Consider the following 22,620-nt stretch of genomic DNA (forward strand, 5'->3'; position numbering starts at 1 on the left):
TCCTAATTGGCTGTTGCTCTATTTCACATCACACGCACCAAGTTCATGACCGAGCCAAACTCGGAGTTGGCCTTACGCGAAAGCGTCGTGATCGTAAATACTGAACATGAGGATCCCCAGTTATGCTCATCACAAGCTCAAATAAGCGAAGTTTCGAATCGAGCTCCCTGACAATATGCACCATAAAACTGAAAGGACGTCATCTGACCAGGTGTAAATTCGCGTGTGGTTTGTAGCCTTGGAAATGTTGCTGTACAAACTTTATGAAGCAGCTGCAGCGGTCCGCATGCTGTTATCCGTCAGTGCGGATTGTCACGGCCGCTGGTGACTGTGGCGACTGTCAGCTTTAAAAGCTTCTCTCTAAAACGCCTTTCAAATGCACGCAGCGCTTACACACGAACAAAGCCGTGTCCTAATGTAATCTCCAAACAGGAAGCCTGGAGTGGAGATTCCAGCTCCCAACTTCAGAACTGGGAGGCAGATAAACAAAAACTCTCACCCCTGATACAAAAAATAAATAAAAATAAATCACACAATTTTATCTTCTTTTCATTGATTCATATATTCCTCATCCTCCCTCCAATTAAGAAACACATTTAGTCAAGTAGCTCCTCAAACGCAAACTCAAAACAATGAATCGTGCTCAAAAACACTTCTTTACACTTTCACTTTACAAAAATACACTCAAACATATATATATATTTTTTTAAAGAGTTCAGAATTGTTCATTCGGTAGTCTTACCGATTCAACGTCTTATCATCATTGCTTTTTTTTTTGTGTATGTTTGCATGCGTGTGCGTGCAAATACGTATAAATTTATACTCACTAATTCACCTAAAACCTTATAAAAAAAATCCCATTACCCTTCACCTTAACCACATACTTCAGAGTCTCGCCAGAGTCGTGAGGTTCAAATGGTCAGGAGACCAGAGAAAAGGTCAGAAAAGATAAAAAGAAAAGAAAGATAAATCAAAGTGAAATCCAGCACCGACCAAACACTTCCTGCCTTCCCCATGGTTACAAAATCAAAGTCTTACGCCAACCCCAGAAGCCTCTAAATTCCAACAAGTTAACGAGATCTCAAGAGACCAGAGGAAAAACTAAAGAGAGGAAGGAGGGAAGGATCGATGAGGCAGAGTGAGATCCATAGAAACCAGTACATCCAATCCATCAAAGTGAAATCTAGCACCAACCAAACCCCTCCTGCGTGGTTACAAAAACCAAAAACACTCAAAAACACTTCTTTACACTTTCACTTTACAAAAATAAACTCAAACATTCAATGACAAGTGAAAATGAGACCATCAGCTCATGTGCAAGCCTGCTGAAGAGGTGTATGAATGTGTGTTTATTCACGTCACACTTCATCTCCTAACTCGTTCATCTGGAAGCTCATGTCTGTTGACAGGCAGCACACGCCACTGACTGGCTGCCGGTTGAGTTACAAGGTCTGAAGTGTGTGCATGGAATACACTGGAGGGGGCTGAGATGAAACAATGAAAAATGATTAGAATTAAAAGGCATTGTCTTATGAATATCATGCAACACATAATAAACTGGTATGAGCTCATGGTTAGAAACGTATTGAAGTGCAAAACGTTTTGGACAAATGGTTAACTATGAGGCCTGCGAGAGAAGAGTCACCCAGATTTACTTCTCCCAAAGGACATGGAAAGGGGCGGGGAGGGGGGCAGCAGAACCCTTCTCCCACCCCCTACATCCTTCTGAGTTAGATAAGGTGCCCTTCAACCAAGGCACCGTAACTCCTCCAAATCAGAAAAAGTGGCCCTTTACATCCTTATAGTCTGTGGAAATGTCAATTAACTGTAGGCAGAGTGAGTTTCGCCTCTGGCAGATATAGTGTAAGACAGCTCCTTAAATAACTTCGACAAGATCCTACATTTTGAAGACTATTTGGGAGTTTAACTCAAGAATCTTAAAAAAAAAAAAAAGTAATGCAATCTCAAGTCAACCGCATTGAGTATATTTTATACAGAAGGGCCGGAGTACTGCAGGTTCTGGAGGTTTCTTTCGTCCAACACAAGCTGATCCCAATCAACGATCGAATTTATGCAGAGCTTGCTGATGAGCTGATCATATATCAGCTGTGTTTGAGAAGGGAAACATCCAAAACCTGCAGGGCTCCGGCCCTCTAGGACCAAGATTGCACATCTGTGCTTTACTATCACTATTGTCACTATGAATTAAAAAAAAATTTTTTTAATTAATTAAAAAAAAAAAACGCTAGCATGATCATTTCATTAACTTGTATATTTACTGTATATTTTTAAATAATGGCTTTTTGTCAGTGATCATCAATTTGAAAAAAAATAAAAAATACGATATTCAATCATCGATTTGATCAGAAGATGGCAAAATATGTATATTTAAACTACTAGTATATTACCTACAGTCGACTTCTGCCATGGCCATAGTTATAATTAACACCATTGAAATGCATTGAAAAAATAATTCAACATAAATAAATAAAAAATACACTGATAAACTTTAAGTCCAATAGTTATTTTTATTTTTTTTTAGATGTTTACAACATCTCATTATGACATTAATGGGGGTGTGTGCATGAACATCGTTCAGGTGGCTATAGGTTTTGCTAAAACTAATGTTGAATACTTTTGTTATATTGGATCAACAGCTGTAAACAATTCCATACGCTTAAAGCGGAAGTCAGCCCAATAAATTTCTTTACAATACTATTTTGTGTGAGCCCCCACTTACCTAAACATGATAATCTGATTAAAATCGCCTTTGTGGAATATAATTTAAGCAGCAAAAGCCATCCCTTTCATCTCAGCGGAGGCCATTTTGCCGCTTGCTGTCCACTGAAAATGACATCACAGTGCCTAACGACCAAACACGGCTCACCTGTTATCTGAAGCTGAGCCATGATTGGTCGTTACCTGAGCCCTGATAACATGATAAACTGTGATACCATTTTCATTCAACAGCAATTGACAAAATGGCCGCCCCCTGAAATGCATAAAAGCGGGTTGATTTTAAAGTGGGGCTGCATAGAACTTATTACTGTAAATAAAATGTTGGGGTTGACTTCCACCTTAACTCATTTGCTCCCAACAACGTGTAAATACGTTTGTTTGTTTTTTAAATGTTCTAAGTGTCCCAAAGACGTATTTATACGTTTTTGTTTTTGTTTTGTTTTTTATGCTAGAGCATACAGAAGGCTTTGATGCAGCCTCTCAACTGCAAAGAACAGTTGCAGAAATGGTAGTTATTACACAAACGGCCAGCAGGTGGCAGCAGAGCAAAAGAGATCAACCAGGGCCATGTAGAAAAAAAGCTCAATTACTTTGTATTTTAAATAGATTTGTGAGAACTGATGAAACTTAGCTCTCTTCTAATGCTAATTGCTGCAAAACGGAAACAGATAGAAACAAACTTTTTCTCCTGATGAAAGAAGAGACTGTAATCTTTCTCTTGATAGGTTCCATGGTTTTATAGCAATAGAAAACAATATTCTGTGGGCCTTGCAAAATCAGTCAAAATCCAGTAAAACAGAGCGAACGGGATTGCTTCTGTGAAAATGGCTGGGAGTATTATGTGTGTAGCAAGTAATAATACTGATCATTAAAGTCACTGAAAAATAATTTTGCTCGATGCAGAGCTGAGGCTAGCCAACCACAGAGGTATCACAATTGATTTTTGTTTACAAAAAGTTCAAAGCAAGAAGCAGATTGTTGGCTTGTTAATTCTTGGTCAATTTTACGCAAAAAGCAGATTTCCTCATAGCTTTTTAGAGGGAGGTCTAGACCAAGGAAAACCGCAACGGATTGTGATGCGGACCCAATTAAAAGTGAAAAAAACAAAAAAAAGCTTTAAAACAGCCTGCATGTTACACTGCATTCTTCTAAGTGCCATTCTTGTTAAGAGGTTATTTGTTTTCCTCAAGCTGTGAACCCTGTAAAGCCCTCTGGCACACCCTTAATGGAGACACACTTCACACAGGCTACTCTCTACACCTCCCTGTTCAGGTTAATGACAACATTACATTAAAAAACATTGCTTGTATTTTTTTAAACAGAATATATTTGTATTTACTGTAAATCAATCATCCAATATCACCAAAAAGCAAAATGATGATGAATTTTAAACCCTTTTCAACAAACATGTTTGTCTCTATTGTTATCATTTATGTTTACTATTCGAATTATTGTAATAGTCTGATATAGTGATACTTTTAAAGACTCAAAAAAGGAACAGCAAGTCATAAAAGTCTTTTTGAGAGCAACGGAAAGCAGCTTCTTGTCGAGAATGACTGCTGAAGACCGCGGTGGCAAATGTGGGCGCATCGTGTCATGTTTGGTGTTCAGACCAGCAGGAATAACACTCCTGAAGAGTGTGACTGTCCCAGAACAGTCTTGTCGTGACAAGTGCGCGTCAGAGTGTACGCGCAGTTTGATGCTGGCAGGTGAACAGGAGATGCTAATTGGGTCAACAGAACAGAGAGAAAGGTGTTAAATATTTAATAAACCCGGCCCCTTCCTCCATTTCCATCAGTGTTTTCCCCCCCTCTGGAAACCTATTGATTTTAAGCAAAGTTGTTCAGTTACTCTGGAAACGATTAGCATCACTGATCAAGTTTTTTTTTTTTTTAATGAAAACCTGAATAGACTAAAACTAAACCTTAAAGTTAATAATCCTCACTTTTGATTGACGTGATCAGAACGGTAATAATTTAACAGCTTTTACATCACTGAAAACAAACTACTGCAACCTCTCTGTAACTTTTTTTTTATTGCTGGTGTACTGCAGCTAGTGCTTGGCAGCTCTTTCAATTATGGGTCTGGAATTTCCGGCATGATTTCGAGCAGTGAAATTCATCATGCAAGGAGCGGAATACTTTTAAGAGAACAAGTGAGATCAGATATTGAGAGAAAATTGTTCCTTCAAATTCAAATCACTTTTTGTCTGCCCAGTGCCAAGCTGTTGATTGTCTGCCATGATGGGTGGGATGGTGCGATGTGCAGTCCATTATGCTGAGAGCTATATCAGTCAATAGTCAACTCCCATGATGGCCTCATTTACATGATTCCCTCCCACTTCTGGATGTAGTGCATGATTGGGTCCAACCACCAGCATTCAACATGATTCAACCTCCTCTGAGTGTGCACTTTGGAAATCAAAGGGAAGAACTTACATGGACTAATAACTCCAGGCTCTTTCAATGAAAGTTTCAAACATATTTGAACATGTTGTGCACTCTGCATTACTTAAAATATAAGTCATTACATGTACCTAGCCCATGGGTCTACAACCTGTGGCCCTGGAGCTACATGTGGCTCTTTAGTCTCTCTCCTGTGGCTCTCTGTGGATCTAAAAAAAAAAATAAAATAAAATAGAGGAAATTATTTTATTCATTTATTTTACATATTTATTTTTGTGTTTTAGGTAAAATATTAAATGCAAATATAATAATTAAATATGAAAAAAAATAGCGTCAAAAATTTAAGACAGACAAAACGCAGGCAAAAAAAGCTTTGAAAAATACCTAAAAATTGTCCAAAAATGACAATAAAATGTCCAAAAAAGGAAAAGGAATAGCAGAAAATTACCATAAAATGTCGATGAAACTGCCAAATGTCAGAGAAATTAATTTAAAAAAAAAAAGTAGAAAAGAAACTGTTCAAAAGGTAATTATAAAATGTCCAAAAACAAAACAAAAGAAGAAATCCTCAAAATTACCATAAAATGTCCACAAAATAAAATAAAAAAAATGTCAGAAAATTATAGCAAAAAGGAAAAAAAAAAGGGCAAAATATGTCTAAAGGAAGAATATAGACAGAAGATTACCATAATATATCCATAAAAATGTCAGAAATTTGACAGAAAAGGCAGACAATTAAAAAAAAAAAAAAAAGTATGAAAAATGAAGTATGAAAAATAAGTCCAAAAACGGAAGACGAAAGGCCAGAAAATGAATCTCAAAGTAGTGGATTCTGCATATTTTCTGTTATGGTGCAGCTGGAATGAGTTCTTGGACCTTAATATATTAGGCTAACAATAACACACTGTTTCGTTCATCATAATGTTCAAATGTTTTGTGGCTCCAAAACAGATTTTTGGTTATTTATTTGGCCCAACATTGCTCTTTTGACAGGAAAGGTTGTTGACCACTAGAGGTGTGCAAAATTTCCGATTCTTAGATTATTCACGATTCGGCCGTGGAACAATCGAGAACGATTCACAAAAGTCCAAATTCCGATTATATAAATATGCCAAGGGAACCGAAACTAAAAGTGGACCGGAGCGAAAAGTACGCGGAACTGAAACGCAGTAGCGCGCGCGGTCTTCGGGACGCTTAATGGGACGGACCGAGAGTACACATCCACAACTCACGCCTCGACATTCAAAACAACAACAAGCATGGCTGAGCTGACCAACCCACCTCTTCGTCAGATCAGACCTGCTCCGAAAAGGCAAACAACTTCAGGCGGAAGTATCAGCTAGCTGGCTGCAGTGCGTCGGTTAGCGTTCTACAGGGCGCCGCGCAGTGATACGAACGAACGAACAGAAAAGTAGTGGCTGGCAGTAATGGCGTCTGACTTTATTCAGAAAAGAGTATTGTGGTGGAAATGTATCACGCTTTTGAAAACAAATAGTTTTTTTTAGAAGAAAAAGGCTTTATTTCCGAGACCCCAGCCAGCTTGCTGGACTATTTTCCTCTCGTCCAACGTCGAACCAGAACTGGTGTCACCGAACGCTGTCAGAAAGAAGTCAGTGCTGATCGCACACACGGGAGGTGAGGATCAAATTGAGATTCATGTTAAAAAAGCCGAACGATCCCTTTAATGTTTACACGTTCATGTTTTCACAAGTTAAAAAGCAGAAAAGCACTTGAGGTTTTTTTTTTTTTGTACCTCTGAGAAACTTTAATGTTTACATGTTCATCTTTACACAACTTAAAAAGCAGGAAAGCACTTTTTTTTTTTTTTTTTAGGCATTTGTATTGAAGTAGTAGTTCACATTGTCTTTCATTTATATCTCAGTGCACTTTTGAGTGGATAAAAATAATATATTTTTGCTCAATGCTATGTTTTATTCTGTTGAAGACTGAATATACTTAAAAGCTGTTGTTACAGAATGAGGACTTGAGTATTTTATTTACTGTTTTGAACTGTTAACTTGATACTGAAATAGTAGTTTATTTAGGCCTGAGAGGACTTTTGTACTATTTTTGTAACTAATGTACGAAACATTAAAAGCACCAAAATACATTGTTTTTTTTCTGCTGCCTGGGGGGAAATCAATAATCGTTTTATAATCGAATCGTAGCCTCTGAATCGTAATCGCAATCGAATCGTGAGGTGCCCCAAGATTCCCACCTCTATTGACCACTGACCTAGCCTAAAATAAATTTTCTTTTCAAACTTAAGGGTCGCCCCAGTGCGTCACCCTTTTTACATCTTGTCAAGTCTAGATGTCACAAATCAGATAATTAACCCTCACGCATATAACCAACTGGTTGCAACAGAAAAAAATTGTGATGTGTTCATATCAGAAAAAACGTTTGAGGTGCCACATACGCAATACTGTATTATAAAATACTACGTACAGTATGTTTTGTTTTTGTTTGTTTTTTTCCCCAGCCAATATCAACAGATTATTTTGCTTGTGAAAGCTCACGTGATATAACATGCCATTTTTGATTGGCTATTAAATCAGCAACATTGCCACGCCATTCACCGTGGATACAAATTTTGAATCACAGCAAAAACCTGTGGCCCAACCAACTGGCAACTAATGGCTGAACCTCCCACACTGCGCAATAGTTCAGGGGACACGTCCAACAAATTATGCAACCATGCTCAAAAATTAAATACACATCACTTTGATGGTTTGCTTTTCATGCATTGCCTTTTATCCAACATAACAAATGCTGGATGGGAAAAAAAAATGCAGTTTTTGTTCAACATATGTACGTTAAGTACTTACAACATATATAACAAACCACATTGGTGGGGAAAAATGAGCATGCAGACAGATCAATTGCAGCACCGTTGATCTATTGTTTGCTTGTCTTCTTGTATTAATATTTGACATCTTAACTAAAACCAGGTAGCAGGAGTGCAAGCAATATCGTCATGGGTTTCAGACTTGATTGTTTTCACAAAGATGGGGATTAGGGGATTTGAAAGAAGATGAAGATGTAGACAATATTTTTTTTTTCTTAGGAGACCGATTAAGACTGCTTGGCTAATAATTTTAGCGAATGGTTTAAGTGTATTGATGTTAGCAAACATTGAAGTCACTGCAGACTGCAGAGTGGTATCCAGGATTACAAAAGTTAGTGCAAAAATGATGTTCATGTATACTTGCAAAAGCAATTCAAATGCCATAAAGTTATCCCAAATATCCGCTTTAGGATGATGCCAGGTTCTCATTGTCCTCTTTATATAAGTGAGGTTTGATCTAGAGCCATTTTGCCAGACATTTAGATTTCTTTTGATTGATGCACTTCATAACATAGCGACATACAGTAGCCATACCTGTATGGGGGGAACAATTCATCTCTCTCCCCTTGACTTTATTGTGTGAAATAAGGCTCAAATTCTGCACTGCAGAGGGATGCACCAACCCTAATGGGGTAAAGAGCCCAAGTTCATATCAGCTTCTCAAGCTCAAAATTGACAAGGCAAAACCCAGAGGCACACTGCATAACGGTGCTGAATGGTAAACGTTCCTTTAAAAAGCAGCATTTTAAGAGAAGTATTGTGGTGGAGAAACAAGCTGCCACTGCTCGTCTGCTGCTAAATGTTCAATTTAACCTCAAACAAGTGCCACATGATGTAATTCAGAAATCCTTCAACAAGTTGTGACAGAAACTGAAATGTGATTGCATTAATGTTTTGTCACATTATAAGCAGCTATTCAGATCAATGTGTAGGAGTCATCTCACCCGATTTAGATTTCTTTTGTGCCTGTTTCTAATGGAACAACAAGGACAAAGACGCCGCTTCATAGCCATCCAATCACAGGGCACATATAGACAAACAACCACATTTGCACCTTTTCACAATTTCGAGCAGTGGTTCTTAACTTGGGTTCAATCCAACCCCAGAGGTTCGGTGAGTCAGTCTCGGGTTTGGCAGAAGTCAAAACACACACCCGACTCAAATGATTACGTCAGACGTATGTTTGTAGTCACAAAGCAACGTCATCTTCCATTTTTTAGGATTTTTTAAATTCATTTTTTCATCTCTATGTATATATTGGAATTTCTGCTCTTTTTGTTAAATTTCTGACGTTTTTGGCAATTTTATGGACACATGGTAATTTTCTGCCTCTCTTCTCATTTTTGTAGACATTTTTTCTGCCTTTTTGCTATCAATTGGACAAATGGACATTTTATGGCAATTTTTGTAATTCCTTTTGGGTTTTTTACATTTTATGGATACTTTTTGAACACTTTTCTCCTGCCTTTGTCATTTTATTCTTTGACATTTTGGACAGTTTCATCAATTGATGGTAATTTTCTGCTTTGCCTCTTACTTTTTTGGACATTTTATGGGCACTTTTTGGGCATTTAGGTATTTAAAAAAAAAAAATGTCTACCTCTTTTTTCTGACTTAATAATTTTGACTGTATATTTTAAATCTTTCATTATTATTTTTTATTTAATCATTAATTTATTTGAATATTTTATCTAAAAATAAAAATAATGAAAATACAAATGTGTAAAAATAATAATAATAATAAAATAAAATAAAATATTAATTTATTCTAATATTTTTTTTAAAGATCCACAGGGAGCCACAAGAGAGGGACTAAAGAGCCACATGTGGCTCCAGGTCCGCAGGTTGCAGACCCCTGCCCGATGTCAAGTCAAGTGCACTACTGTACATAGTTGTGTTATGTCTTGTGTCTATATTTTTGGAAACATCTCCGTTAACATCAGCTACAGTTTCCCTCTACTAGTGGTTACGCTTTAAAAGGTACGAAGGTGTCGCCAACATCACAGCTGATATTTTCATGTTTTGGCGGAAAGAATACAGATGGCATCTTGATACATGCTTGCACACGAACACCCACGATACTGATCTATTCATGAGTTGCCTTGTGCAGAGGCTGGCAAGATCACTGCTGACTGGACTGAAATGCTGCTGATGCCTGCTGCTCTCCTCACCTGACAAGCACATACACGCACATAGAGCAGATTCAAATTGATTAGACCTGCAGCTATTTTTCTTTAGATGTCAATCCATCCTTACATGATACACGTACCTCCACGTTATCATCGAAATAAATGATTACCAAAATAGACTGCGTCCAATCAGCAGGTGCCTCAGAGTCTCCGTGGGCTACTTCAATATGTGTTTGGACTTCTCCATTAATATTTTTTTTTTCTGTAAGTCATGTGAAGCAGGATTGGGAAGAAGTTCCTCCCACGGAAGACTACTTTCATCCCCCTCGGATGACAAGTCTTTAAATTGCAGCTCATGTTTTATCTACGCGGAACCATTCCACAGTCATGGTTAAAGTGTAATTCATATAATTTTTATGAGGTATGCTGATGCCAGACGAAGAGGATGAAACAGTCTGCGGAGGACTTTTTAGGGACTTCACTTGTTAAGCAAGGCGTCTTCTTGTACATTTAACATGGAGTTGAAAGTAACCAAGGGGAAAGAAGAAAAGATTTAAAGTGTTTTGATATTTCCGTTATGTCTACTCATTCTAACCCTTTTACTTCTCCTGTTTTCCTATTAAACATTTATAAATTCTCACATGTATCGAGTGGGGAAAGTGCCTGGAAGTTGCAAATGTCTGAAAGCAACACAAATGTTTGGAAGCGATGCAATGATAATGTTTCAACAAAATTATCTGAAGCCAACCCAAAGCATAATCAAGTTGGCTTGTTCTTAAAGGTCTGCATGAATTGAAGGTCCTTTCAGCACGGGGGTGATGAGCACCGAGGAAGTGTTTGAAACTGCTTCTTTCTCAAGTCCCAAGAACCTCTCAGTGCAGCAGCCTTCAAAGGCTTGCAGTCATACAGTTGTATGTAAGTCACCCCTAACCAGTCTCACAAGGAGAAACGTAGTACAATTGAAGATAACTTTATTACTTCTGTGACGGTTTAAAACATGAAACGTTCATAAATTGATGTCATGTTTCCCATTGGAATGAATGGAAATGCAATTAATCTGTTCCAGACCCAAAACTAAGCTATACTTACCTTTTTTAAGTAGGTGTGTCAAAATTGGTGCATTAATTTTAATTAATTTAAAGTTCCTTTAATGCCTCTATTTTTTTTTCTTTTTGAACTGGGGGAATTTCAGCAGACACGTCCACGTCAAAATTAGCCGTAATAAATGTAATAATAATGCATATATTTGCGTAGACTGGGGTCTAGTTGTATTTTACAATTAAAATTTTAAAAATGTGTATGGGCATAAAGTGTTAAACTCTTATTTGTGTCTGTGTTTTGGGGATCTAACTGGAGAACATAAATCATTTATTCGAAGATGTGGGGAATTCTTACATCATAATTGGAAATACAGGCAGAAGCTTTAACATATAATTTCATACAAGAAAGACTTATATTGAATAGGGGTTTCTATGTAAAATATCTAGATGTGTTTTGTTTAATTTAAAAGAATTATCTTACTAATAATATGCACAAGTTGCGAGTTAAACATTTGAAATTCCAGTCCATTGGGGGCTCTTTAATACAACAATTCCCAAACAACATTTAAGTGAAGTTAGACTCACTGGTATGAAGGTCATTTGTATGGTAGTCAGGTCCCACAAACAATCATAGTGACGTAGCGGTATTAGGAGTCTTGCATTTATTTATGACAAAGCACAACTCTGTAGAAGTTACAGGACTCACACAAAGATTCGACTTGGGACCTACAGTAATATTAGTGGTGCATAAAATTGTTGTCAGGAGAGAGAACTCCAATAGCAGCTCACCAATGCAGAGATGAAATGCATCTCAGAGTTTACTCAGGGCTTTTTAGTCTAAGCCTTGAGACGGCTGATTAAATTGGTTTTAATAGCGGGGATGTCTCAGAGTGTGTGTTTTAAATTCTGGTATGATGTGAATTGCTGAAATTGGAGTTATACATTTCTACTCCTTCAATGCATTACAGTGAAGACACTCAAAGGGGAAAAAGGGCAGGTATGTACTGTAAGTAATGGCAACAATTTGGCCCCTGCTGACTGGAGTGTCTTCCAATGGGTGAGTGTGAATATTCATCAGCACATCCCACACCAGCTCGCAGCTGGAGTTTATCCGAGAACACCCAAGCTAACATTCGCCCTGCGGTGAAATATGGCCGCGTCGGCTCATCTTCCTCGTGGGACACCTAAATCCTTAGCACATGTTAATGAGCCCAGAAACAATCTATTCTATCAGCACATGTGCTGATTAAGGACATTTCTGCAGTATGCATTTGTGTAAGACCCCATGTGTATGTATAGCATGTGTGTTATGACAAAGTCTCTCATGCAGTGTCTGTCAATAAAAATACAAATAAAAGTCAAAGAATAACAAACCAGTAAGAGAAGACATCAGATTCATTTGGTTCGTATAATGTCAGCAGACATCCTCTTCCACTTCGTATTCTGTTGCCGTACCTTCATGCTCCATATAAACAGTCTTTGAGAAAATCAATTCCACTCTGCGCAGGTTGTCCGTGTTACACTTTAACCAGCTTGTTAAACTCATACCTACTCACTACTGTACGAACACTCAATTGCATTGAAAATCCTACTAATGTGTGTTTTCCATCACTTTGCTCAAAGACACAAACTCCCACTCGGCCCAAGTAGCATTTAACTATCAAGAGGAGCCACTACAATAGCGACAATATTTTGCATCCCATCACATTATGCAGACACACAATGGTTGTTTGCTACTGGCTGCTCTCCTGAGCAAATAAGGGCAGCTTAGCGCTTTTCTATACTTTGAAGCTTTGTTCAATTTGACAGGCCCCATTCACATGACTGACATGGCAAATGTCACTCAATATCTTATTCAACACATGGATGTTGTCATTACTACCATTGTTATTTATTAGTAGTTGTATTCATTGGAGTAGCAGCAGTAGTGGTTATTATTGCATAGTTATATGAATATGATTATAAATACCTGTTACTAGTCAAACCACAGTGCAATATGCTTCCTATTTATTTCCACTTACATTTTTCTTATTTTGTCATTTTAGAATTAGAGCTTCCAAGCTCCGGCCTTCCTGGGTGGAGTTTGCATGTTCACCCGTGCCTGCGTGGGTCTTCTCCGGGTACTCCGGTGTCCTCCCACATTCCAAAGACATGCATGGCAGGTTACTTGAGCACTCCTGGAATGTCCCTAGGTGTGCTTGTGAGTGTGGATGGTTGTTCGTCTCTGTGTGCCCTGCGATTGGCTGGCAACTAGTCCAGGGTTTCCCCCGCCTGCTGCCCAAAGCCAGCTGAGATAGGCTCCAGCACTCCCCCCGCGACCCTTGCGAGGAATAAGCGGGCAAGAAAATGGATGGACGGATAATTAGAGCTGTCAAACGAGTACATTTTTTAATCAGATTAATCACATCCTATCAATTTGATTAATCACGGCTAATTACTTCATTAAAAAGACTTTTATCAACATATTTTGCTCGCAAAATTTGAAAAGCACCTGTTATGTGGTAATTCTTTCAACATTGAATGCCTTTTTCTAATAAGTTAATTACTTACATAATTTAAAATGGAAAAAAATGACCCCAGTAGTTTGACATGAACAAATATTCTGAATGTCATACGCAAACATTTATTAAATGTTTTACTTTAAAGCACTGTTTATTGCTCGAACACAACCTGTGCTACCTTTAACAGTTCACATGCAGTCAATAACCCTTTTCAAACCCAAATATTGGCAATATTCGTGTTTGAAAGGCCATGTAAACACACGCAATAACCCGAATATGCTCTTATTCGGGTTTTTAACTCATTTACTCCCAATAACGTATAAATACGTTTTTTCTAATGTTCTAAGTGTCCAAAGACGTATTTATACGTGGGTTTTTTTATGCTAGAGCATACAGAAGGCTTTGATGCAGTTTTTACTTTACTATGCATCACTATACACAACTTGACAAACGGAAATTGAAATACCATTTTTAACTCATTTGCTCCCAATAACGTGTAAATACGTTTTTTTTTCATGTCTTAAGTGTCCCAAAGACGTATTTATACGTTTTTTTTGTTTTTTTTTGTTTTTATTTTTGTTTTTTTTTTATACTAGAGCATACAGAAGGCTTTGATGCGGCCTCAACTGCAAAGAACGGTTGCAGAAATGGTAGTTATTACACAAACGGCCAGCAGGTGGCAGCAGAGCAAAGGAGATCAACCAGGGCCATGTAGAAAAAAAGCTCAATTACTTACAATTTTAAATAGATTTGTGAAAACTGATGAAACTTAGCTCTCTTCTAATGCTAATTGCTGCAAAACGGAAACATACTTTTTTTCCTGATGAAAGAAGAGATTTTATTCTTTATTTTGATAGGTTCCATGCTTTTATAGCATTAGAACAAAATATTCTGTGGGCCTTGCAAAATCAGTCAAAATCCAGTAAAACAGCCGGGAGCGAACGGGACTGCTTCTGTGAAAATGGCTGGGAGTGAATGAGTTAAGAACACAAATAAGACCCCTGTGTTACCCCTTTCATAACCCGAATTCTGGTCCATGCACAGTAAATTTGACTATTTAGAGAGGGACCAAATAGACTCAGTTTAGAGTCGGCTAAGATTTACACTAGGAAGAGAATAAAATAAAAATTTGAAAGAAATATGAGTCACTTGAGGGTTGAGGAACAAATTCACAACCTTCAGCTTGGGAGACTGCCACACTACCACCTGAGCTATGCCCCTCCTACTGTTTGCTTTTCTCCAAGAGTCCACGTTTTGTTCAGCAAGGACTCTAAAGTGTCTATAGTTGCGAATGTTGAGTGGGCTGTCAATGGTGGCAATCCTAATAAGGATGAAAAAGGATGGTAAAATTGTTGTGATGTTTAATCACAGCCAAAGCAATATGCCCGCTTGATATGTGATGTTAGAAAATGCTTGGTTAAGAAAGAAACTATAAAACAGCTTCATAAGTGTCCCTTTTCGACCCGGTGACAATAAGTAACAGTCTATTTAAAAACAAACAAAAAAGGCATTCACAAATTCAGATCTTGTAGCCATTGACTATTTTCTCTTCAGTACAGTAGAGCAGCCGTTAAGAGAAAGGCGGTGCTGTCAAGATGAGAGGAGTAACTGCATGTTGCAAATGGGTATATCGTGTCTCCTCCACCAGGTGATACAGTATACATCTGTGGCAGTCCGATCAATAGCAGGACTCAACTGCTGGAACAAGAGCTTGCAGCAAAATCATCCTACACTCTTCTCTGCGCTTGCAAAGCCCCGTTGAATTCAACCAAATGGAATCAAAGCGCTTTTGTGTGAGTCAACAAGAGCGTCTTAGTCTGTATGTGCTGCTAACTAACCCCACATGAAGTTAATTTCAGTGCAGGATTTAGTGAGGAAAAAAACGGCGTAATAAGCCTGTGCTAGACTAAAGAAAGTTGTTGGTGCATAGCCAATTACACTGACTGACTGCGAAGTCTATACTGGTCACTGGAAAACAAACATGAAGGTTATTAAAGTGCGACCAGTAGAGTCCGACGGAATGTGAAGATAATTAATAAAAGTGGATTTATAGTCATTTGCGCTCATATTCATTTAACATCAATTGTGTTTACCATACATTATTTGAAATTACTGTAAAAACACTGTTATATTTCATCTACCACTGGATCACTACATGAACCCTATTAAATGCACTTTAATATGTCATCCTTGTGGTTGTTACTACAACCATGTGGAAAAAAAGGTACCGTATTTTCCGCACTATAAGGCGCACCTAGAAGCCTTCAATTTTTCAAAAGCTAATCATGCGCCTTATAATCCAGTGCGCCTTATGTATGGATCAATATTGAGCCGCCACAGGTCTCGCTGTCAAGACGCTATCGGCGACCCTGCACGATCGGTGACGCGCATGCGCAGAAGATCCCGCCATCTTGGATCGCTAGCTAATACTAATACTTGACCTCAGAGAAAATAATAAAACAGCTGTTTATTCAGTTTGGAAGTGAATGGAGTTGTCAGAAAGCTGGTTTGTAATCTATTAATAAAGTTTGACTGACCTATCTGACTGTTTTGTTGACATTCCCTTTAGCGCAGCACCATCTAATGGATGCATAACGTAACCTCAGCCTCTACTGTAGCGCCTTATATATGGAAAAAGTTTAAAAATATGTCATTCATTAAAGGTGCGCCTTATAATGCGGTGCGCCTTGTAGTGCAGAAAATACGGTAATATAAATGTTTGGTCTGTCAAAAGTTGTTATAGTGGATAGTACGTCTGCCGCACAGTCGGAGTTTGGTGTTCAAATTGGACACGTTATCATGTTAGGTTAACTGAATAAGGATTTGCACGTTCAGGATTTAGGAATCGATCACCAATCAGCGTGTTAAAAAAACAAAACAAACTGGAAGAGATAATCTGACTGTATAGGATGAGAAACCTTGGATTATAAACAAGGATTATTAGCTGCTCTATGTAACAATTTTTCCAAAACTATCTTTACATAGCTTTTATTTGACCATATATGAGTTAACCAAGTAGCGTGCGTGCACAACGGGTACTCCTGCAATCCTCTGTCCAATAGTTTTCAGACTGGATTCAGGTTTGAATTTCCCACCTTCTGTCTGTGGACATCATGTGCACATTGTGTATAAAATACAAAATGTCTGACGATTTGATCCAGCCAATCCGAAATGTGTAAAGTCTTAATCGATTACTCTAGTACAGGGATTCTCAACCTTTTTTTTTTTTTTACCTTGGGGCCCAACTTTTCCTGTAAAAAGTGGCCTGGGGCCCATTCAGAAATTAGGATTTATGTTGACTTATTATTGTTTATATTTAATAACTTAACTAAATCTAGTTAAGATTCATAAAATCGTTATCAAATCACATGATGCACTGTGGTCATCAATGACATTTATTTATGTGTAAACACCGGCACCCAATAAGATGCCTAACAAGGAAAGTATTCCGGAATCAACTGCTTCATTTTTTGTGTGCGTTTATGTGGATGCGTTTTTTTTTTGGGTTGTTGTTTTTTTAACTAAACGAGGCAATGTAACCAGATTGATAATTGTGATTCACTCAAGGGAGGTCTTCACATTATCAATCTGGGACTGCTCAATGGTGATTTGCCCGGGAAAGGCGGGACATTCTCTGCAATACTTTGAGCTGATTGGACGTTGTGGCATCTTGTGCACGTTTGTTTTGACCCATCACGGCAACAGATGAAAAATTTCGGGCTCGTCTTAGCGAGTGAGGGGGGGAAGCACAAACATATTTACCAGATGAAGGAACTAACCCTAAGAAAATGCTTGCATTGACAAAAAAATCATGTATGTATTTGAATATAGTCAACTTCAATTAGGGACATAGAGCCTTTTCAGTAGTGTCAGATCAATCTAATTAGTTTGGAATCAAAGTCATGGTAATTGTGAAATGAATTCTTTACCTTCTAATGGCCTTCTAGATGACATTTGGAAAACTCCATGCTATCTGTCGTACTGACGCTGACTGAGGAGTGATTTTTCTCAGATTTTTCCCTTCTGGAAGGTACTCCCACTCTTTGCTGGAGAAAGACCGTTGAGTGTGTGGATGATACACAGCACAGGCAGCTGTGCGTCTTGATGGATCATGCTCAATGTGTTGAATTTAACATAGGACTTTAATCCCATCAAAGATGAACAGTTGAATCACGATGCACCTGAGCCCAGTTATTTAAAAAAAAATGTGAATGTGCATTGTTTTCCTGGAGGAAAATTACTAAATATGTTATCCATTATATCTCTAGTGTTGTTTAGCATCTTCCAGCAAGGCCAAGCGAATATGACATTATCATCATCTTTGTTTTTGTTAATTTATCATGTTCTGCTTGTGTCCTTTTTTTTTTTACATCTGTCTCGTTAGGATTTTGTGTCCACCTGATCTCACCAGCCCGAAATATGCATATGTGCTGTCCATCTTGAAACACAAATGGCGACATTTTGACATTTATTTACTCTGGGGGATGGTTATAAAAAATAATCTGCCTTGGCCTTTGTTCAGGTCAAGCCAAGTCGAGTCAAGTCAATTCTCATCCAAGCGCAGGGCTCACCAACTCCAGGCCTCACGGGCCCATATCCTTCATATTTTAGAAGTTTCCCTCCTCCAACAAACCTGATTCAAATGATCAGGTTCACTATTAGGGATCTGACGATTTCCAAACATTACAATACAATATTATCACAATATTAAAGTTACAATACGATAATTATCCAGATATTGTGTGGAGGTTGGCGACACAAAAAAGGTCATAATATTGTAACCAAAAAAAACAAACATGTTTTTTTTTTTTTTGTATATTACAGCTTGCACATTACAGCAATGCATATAAACACTTATCTCCAATAACACTTAATATTGAGGCACTTATTTGCTAATGCAAGCACACATTGAGTTCCTCCACGTATTGAATCGGTTCACAAGCATATTATATTCCCCATCTGACGATTAGCATGGATTTTAAACATAGAAGGGCCAAAACATATCTAGTGAAAATTAAAAAGCACTAAAAAACTAGCCACCAGAGGGTAATAGAACCGCACAAATGGAAATCAACCTGACTATTTTTTTTAACAGATGTGCTGCTTTTAATATCGTGACATGATGACGACGATACATTGTGGCAGTTTTAATATCGCGATATCACAATATTGCCGTTATCGTTACATGCCTACTCATTATTAGGTTTCTGAGAGCATGCTGGTGAGCTCATAATTTGAGTCAGGTGTGTTGAAAGAAGGAAACTTCTAAAACATGCAGGATGAGGGCACTGGACTGGCGTTGGTGACCCCGTCCTCATGTTTGTTTGTTACTTTGAATGTTGTTTTTGAGAGAGAGAGAGAGAGAGAGAGAGAGAGAGCGCTCGAAGGGAAAGAATTTTAATGGAGGAAAAGGTAAGCAAGGATTGTGCGGAGGAAGGTGGTTAGATTGAGCAGGAATGAACTACAGGAAGGTTTGTGAGGGGGAGTGGGGGAGTAGTCGGAATGACAAGGTGACCTTAACAAGTCGAAATTACACAGGTAAAGCCAGTGTGTGATGGGAGCAAAGCAGCGTTGGTGTGTTGTTTTAAGCTTCCATGCTTTATTAAGAAAAAAAGGTTGAAAATAGCAACAAAAAAAGTGGATATGTGATGAAGGAAAGAGCGCTGATGAAATGGATGCATAATTGCCGCATCTGCTGTGAATGTCTGTCAGTCATTTCCTTTACAACAAAGAAGGCATTGATGTGTGGCCATGATTGTTCTTCATGATTTCCCCATTGGTGCATGAACACCCATACAGCACACACACACACATGCACGCACGCACACCCACACAGGAAATCTTGACTACACACACTGCTGTCTCACTTTCAGTCCCATCAGGAAAACACTGAGTGATTAAAAGACCTTTGAACAAACGGTGTTGGTTCAGGAATCTCTATTCAACTTTCAAAGCATGTGTGCGTGTGTGTGTGTGTGTGTGTGTGTGTGTGTGTGTGTGTGTGCGTGTGTGTGTGTGTGTGTGAACGCATGCACAAAGTGGTATGGGATCCTCACTGGCATTGAAAAGGCACCGCAATACCCTGCCCACACACACTCACACAGATACACACAGGCCTCAGTCAGCGAGTGGTGCACCTCAGGAGGTCGACGATCTAATCATTTTTGGCAGAAAGCTTTTAAGGTCTGCGCCGGTGTTTTATTCAACAGAGTTGCTCTCATCGTCCCCGAGCGTGTCACCAACAAATTACAGCAAACTTTGTCACCAATTCATTTTGTGTGAAGACGTCTTTGGCTAACTATCACATCCAGTTTATTCTTCACCTACCAGCTCAAAGCTTCTTTTACAAGTAAAGACCGAAGAGTTTAACACTTTACTCGCATAACATCAAGAGGCGAGGAACTAACTTAACCACAAGAAACAAAGAGAAGGCATCGAGGAACAGAGGAGCAGGTGGCCAGCTGGACAGAGGAATAACAGGACAGAGACACACTTCTCTGTCAGACTTATATAGACAGCGAATGGATCCGATTGGCTGTGGCCAGACATGTGGCTAACAGGACTGACATGGAGTTATCTGATTGGCTGTTGACCAGATAAAAAGATTACAGATTCCACATAGTTACATGCTGATAAATATTCCTGACATCACATAGCTTCTGACATCACATAGCTTCTGACCATTTGGGGCTAGCTGCTGATTACATGCTGATTGCATCAGTTCAAATAAAATCAAATAAAACCAAACATCAGACATTTGCCACAAACAGAACACAGTCATGACACCTACACTCAGACCTGGCCCCCTGTGACACCCCCCCCCCCCCCCCCCCCCCACCCCCTTTTTTTTCAAGGTCAAGGAGACCCATTTTGAGGGCTTGGACAACATCAAGATGGCCGCGACAAAGGAACTACAAGGATCAATCGCAGGAGAATCGTTCGAACAGTGCGTGATGGCATGGCAGAGAAGTGGTTTTCACTCCAGTAGGATTAATTAAGAAAAATAAGAAAGAAAGCTTTTGAGACAACAGTCCTGTAACTTCTCTGACACACGTTTGCGCCACCTGTGCAAAGTTCATTTGACACAATGCAATCCAAACAACTTTTCTGCCTCTGATTGAGGATTTTGTTGCCAAACCCTGAGCTAATTATCCTGCATATAATCCTCTTTCTTTTCTTATTCCTTGTACAGCTTATGCAAATTTAGCCAAGCTCCAAAAATTAATGATCTCAGTTTCTGTCATAATCATTCACAGTTAAAACATATGATCCATTCGTATGCAGTAATGCAGTAGCGCCGTGTGGCAGAATGCACATTATATAAGAGCCAATCAGAGAGCACTGAAATGGCACAAATAAGGCTCCAGACTACTGTGCAAGCAGTGGAAGCCTCATCTGTCGTGACAGAAATCGTAGATTTAGCTAACACGGCAGCTGCTCACGGCGCTCCTGAAATGATGTTTAACTATCTAGGCTATCTATCATCTATCCATCCATCTGCAGGGACCTGTCCATCGTATCTCCACAGTACGCTGCTTAACTTTTTTTTTTTTTTTTTGCTGGAAATTTCATGTAACTATATTTTTAGTAAATAGCTTGACAAAATGTTTACAGGTTGGACTCCACCTGCATGAATCTGTGACCTTTCTAATTCATCTCAGTCATTAAAGCCACCATCCACCGGTTTGACCTTTACCCGGTACACACAAGTTTATATTAATAGTATTGACAGATTTTTGGAAGTATATATCCTGGTTACTAATTTAGCAGAAGAGTCCACTGATAATGAAGTTAAACTTTATTTACATCAGCATTCATATAGTGTTCCTATTTCCTGGATCCATTACACAAGAGCAATTGTTTATCACATCATCTTATCACAGCAACAGGACATGTACCTACAGGGAGTGAAAATGGAATAACATGGAGTCGAGACTCTTTGCATTTTTAACAGCTTCCGCTGTTCTGGAGGAAAATAACTTTTCTAAGGCTTGGTAAACACAGACTGATCATCAAGATCCGAGCCCATTTTTAAACTGTAAGTAAGAGTGTGCTTACAGATTTTGTACTGTGTGGTGTACTCGAGCGGATCACCACAGCACACCGCACACATAGCGATACCCCCACAGTATCTCCACCAAACCAGAAAAAGCCCGTATCTCACTGAATTTATTTTTAGCAGGGTTCGTACAAAGTCGCAAAATGTTTTTTGACCATTAAAACTGTAAGTGAACATCTTTGCGACGATTGACGCCCTTGAACGAACCATAAAAACAACATTCACTACATTCGAGATTAGCGCTGTCAAAGTTAAAGCGTTAACTAATTAATCACAAAAAATATCGCATTAATCATTGTATTACCGCAGATTAATCGCACTATTAATTTTGATTAATCAAAATTCTACGATGTGATTAATCTGATTAAAAAATGTAATCTTTTGACAGCTCTATTCGAGATGCAACCAGTAGTTCCTCTGTCAGGCAACAGCGTATAAGCATTTTTGTCGGTACAAAATTTTGTCCACTTATCCTGTATTGGAGTTCCACCACATATTTCAATCCGCTACTTATTTGCAGATTATTATTACTAGGGATGGGCAAGTACCAATACCAGGTATCGGTATCGTGCCAATACCTAGCTATATTTTTTTTCAAGTATTGCTTTGACACCACTTCGGTGTCAAGTAATTACTGTATGGGCAAGCTAGGAAAACAGCTTCATTCTCAGAGGTCACAGTCCTGTATACTAATAATAATAATAATAATAATAATAGTAATAATAATAATAATAATAGTAATGATAATAAAATAGTGCTTTGCCACCATCTATGGGCAATTATAAGCCTTTGAGGAGGGCATCAATACTCACGGATTTTAGCAGCAGGACTCGGACCTGAACACTGTAATGGAAAATCGTCTTCTTGGGATGAAGAATTAAGATTCAGGGGGGAACTAA

General features: G+C 38.5%; 1 protein-coding gene across 1 annotated transcript in view; it reads right to left on the bottom strand.

The window, feature by feature from the left end:
* The window catches only part of nrn1la (neuritin 1-like a), a 63,196-nt gene that overhangs the window by 27,027 nt on the left and 13,549 nt on the right, over positions 1-22,620 (bottom strand). The gene's annotated exons all lie outside the window — the stretch shown is intronic.

This window comes from Festucalex cinctus, chromosome 3, assembly GCF_051991245.1.
Source record: "Festucalex cinctus isolate MCC-2025b chromosome 3, RoL_Fcin_1.0, whole genome shotgun sequence".
NCBI classification, from domain to species: domain Eukaryota; kingdom Metazoa; phylum Chordata; class Actinopteri; order Syngnathiformes; family Syngnathidae; genus Festucalex; species Festucalex cinctus.